Here is a 3,316-nt window from a genome sequence, read left to right as displayed (position 1 = left end):
ATTCAATTAGTTACTTTCCATTTATTTTTATTGTGATTATTTTATTTTGAAGGTAGAAAAAATAGTAATTTTAGATTTATTTTAAAATTCAGGGTGAAATCCTATTTTAGTTCCTGTATCAATATTGATTTTAGATTTTAGATTTTAGATTTTATGGTGGAAATGAGGGTAACTTGTGTTCTTTATAAAATTATAATATATAAATAAATAAAATTTTAGGGTGAAATGGGATACTAGTATACTGTATATACTACTCAGTAGTATCAAAATTCAAAACAAGAATACTGTTGGTGTTGGTGTCGATTTTTATACCTACTTTTTCTCATAAGACCAAATTGCAATTTGGAATCTTTCAAAGCAAAATTAGTATGTATTAGTATTGATATTTTTTATGATTAATTTATAATTTATTTAATTAAATGTAATTTATTTTCTTACTATTAATTTATAATTTGCTTTTAATTTATAATTATTAAATTTTTATTGTACTATATTAGAGAAGAACACAACATAATAAAATATAATTGAATATTAATTAAAGTCTTTTCTCCATGATTTAATTATTAATATTTTTTGATGATTAATTTATAATTTATTTTATTTAATGTAATTGATTTTTTTTTGTTATTGATGTAGGAACACAATTTCACAACAGGATAATTAGTAGATCATCGATGGACACAAAAGACATCGTGAGAAATTTCAGGTTTTTCTTATTATGCCTCCTAAGAATAGAAAATTTGAATGTGGAAATGATAAACGTAAGAAAAAGAAAAAAATTGAAGAGTTAATTCAATCTCAAGTAGGAGCTCTTGATAAATTTTTAATCAAAGAACCACAAGTTTCAAATGAAAGTCGTTATGTTGATAATATTGATAGTTTGCCTATTGAAAATGATAATCTTGATAGTGTGCCTATTGAAAATGATAATCTTGTTAGTGTGCCCATTGAAAATGATAATCTTGATAGTGTGCCCATTGAAAATGATAATCTTAATAGTGTGCCCATTGAAAATGATAATCTTGATAGTGTGTCAATTGTTGATGAAGTTAATAATGATGATGATGCCGATGATGATGATGATGATGATAATATTGATTATGATATATTTGATCCAAGAAATTGGGATCGTCTTCAACCTAAACTGATTGATTTATTAGTTGTGAAAGGTCCTAAAAGAGATAATTCTATTGTGAAGGGTCCTAAAGATAGTTTGAATAGACGTTTTATGGCTAATTTGTATACTAGAGCTTTAGCAAATGGAGAGGTGTGTGATAGAGATTGGCTTGTTTATCCGAAAGAGCTTGATAGAGTATGTTGTTTTTGTTGTAAAGTTTTTAAAAATGGGATTGTTAGGGGACAATTAGCAAATGAGGGTTATAGTGATTGGGTACATGTTGGTGAAAGAATTAAAGAGCACGAGTTAGGCATGGAACATGTTAAAATTATGACTACTTGGTATGAGTATCGCAAAAGGCTGCAAAAATTTCAAACTATTGATAAAACAACTCAAAGATTAATTGAGAAAGAAAAGGATCACTGGAAAAATGTTTTAAAAAGAGTTATTTCAATAGTGAAATTTCTTGCTAAACATAATTTAGCCTTTCGTGGTTCTAAGGAGAAATTGTACGAAGATAGCAATGGAAACTTTTTGGGTATGATTGAAATGTTAGCTGAATTTGACCCAATCATCCAAGAACATGTTAGACGTGTTACAACTCAAAAAGTTCATATTCATTATCTTGGTCATAACATACAGAATGAGTTGATTTCATTGCTTGGTTCTACGATTAAAATTGAAATCATTAGAAAAATCAAACAGGCAAAGTATTTTTCAGTGATACTTGATTGTACTCTTGATGTTAGTCACCAAGAGCAGATGTCTTTGATAATAAGATATGTGGATATTTCTTCAGCTTCTGTTAGTATTGAGGAATCATTTTTAGGATTTTTGAATGTGAATGATACAAGTGGTCAGGGGCTTTTTGATGTTTTACAAAATGAATTGAAAGAACTTGGTCTCGACCTATTTGACGTGAGAGGGCAAGGTTATGATAATGGGTCCAATATGAAAGGAAAACACCAAGGTGTGCAAAAGAGATTTTTAGACATAAATCCGAGAGCCTTTTATACACCTTGTGGTTGTCATAGTCTTAATTTGGCATTGTGTGATATGGCTAACTCTTATGTTAAAGCTAGGAATTTTTTTGGAGTTGTTCAACACATTTATACAATTTTTGCCAATTCTACTAAGAGATGGCAAATTTTGAAAGATAATGTAAAAGGGTTGACTCCAAAATCATTGTCATCCACTCGTTGGGAGAGTCGTGTAGAAAGTGTCAAAGCTATAAGAACTCAAATGTTAGAATTTACATAAGCTTTGCTTGAAGTGTCAGAAAATGATCTTGATCCTAAAATACAAAATGAAGCTAAATCCTTAGCAACAAATGAGCTTGGTGATTTTGAGTTTTTGATGGCTATAATTATTTGGTTTGAAATATTATCCGCAATTAATTCTCTTAGCAAGCTTTTACAGGAAAAGGATATGCTTATTGATGTTGCTATGCAAAAAATTAAGGGGTTGATTTCGTATTTTAAGGGATATAGAGAAACAGGTTGTTATAAGGTATTGATTAACGCTAAGGAAATTGCTGTGGAATTGAATATTGCCCCAATATTTCCTCAAAGGCGTATAATTAAAAGAAAAAGGCAATTTGATGAGAATATGAATATCCCATCAGTCGAGCTATTAGAAGAAGAATCATTCAGGGTTAATTATTTTCTTTACCTTGTTGATCAAGTTGTTGTTTCTCTTAATAAGAGGTTTGAGCAATACCAAGAGTATGAAAGTATTTTTGGTTTCTTGTTTACTTCTCACAAGTTACAATCATTAGATGATGCAACTTTGAAGTCTTGTTATACTAACTTTGAGCAGGAATTGAAACATAATGAGCAATCTGATATTGATGGGAATGAATTTTTTGCAAAGTTGAAGTTACTAAGAGAAATGTTGCCTGAAGAAACCATAAGACCTACTGATATATTATTATTTTTAAAAGGCTTGGATTGTTTTCCTAATACAGTTATTGCATATAGAATCTTATTGACTATTCCTGTGACAGTTGCTTCTGCAGAAAGAAGTTTTTCAAAATTGAAGTTGTTAAAGACTTACTTGCGGTCTACCATGTCACAAGAAAGGCTTAATGGATTGGCATTAATAGCTATTGAAAATGATATTTTGGAGACAATAAAATATGAAGACTTAGTTGACGATTTTGCTTCAAAAAGTGTTCGTAGGAAGGCTCTTTTTATGTAG

At 29.4% G+C, this 3,316-nt stretch overlaps 1 pseudogene; it reads left to right on the top strand.

The window, feature by feature from the left end:
• Positions 1-718: 718 nt before the first annotated feature.
• LOC127102909 (uncharacterized) lies at positions 719-3,316 on the top strand (annotated as a pseudogene).

The sequence above is a fragment of the Lathyrus oleraceus genome, chromosome 7 (assembly GCF_024323335.1).
Source record: "Lathyrus oleraceus cultivar Zhongwan6 chromosome 7, CAAS_Psat_ZW6_1.0, whole genome shotgun sequence".
Taxonomy (NCBI): domain Eukaryota; kingdom Viridiplantae; phylum Streptophyta; class Magnoliopsida; order Fabales; family Fabaceae; genus Lathyrus; species Lathyrus oleraceus.
This window is presented reverse-complemented; position numbering and strand designations above follow the sequence as displayed.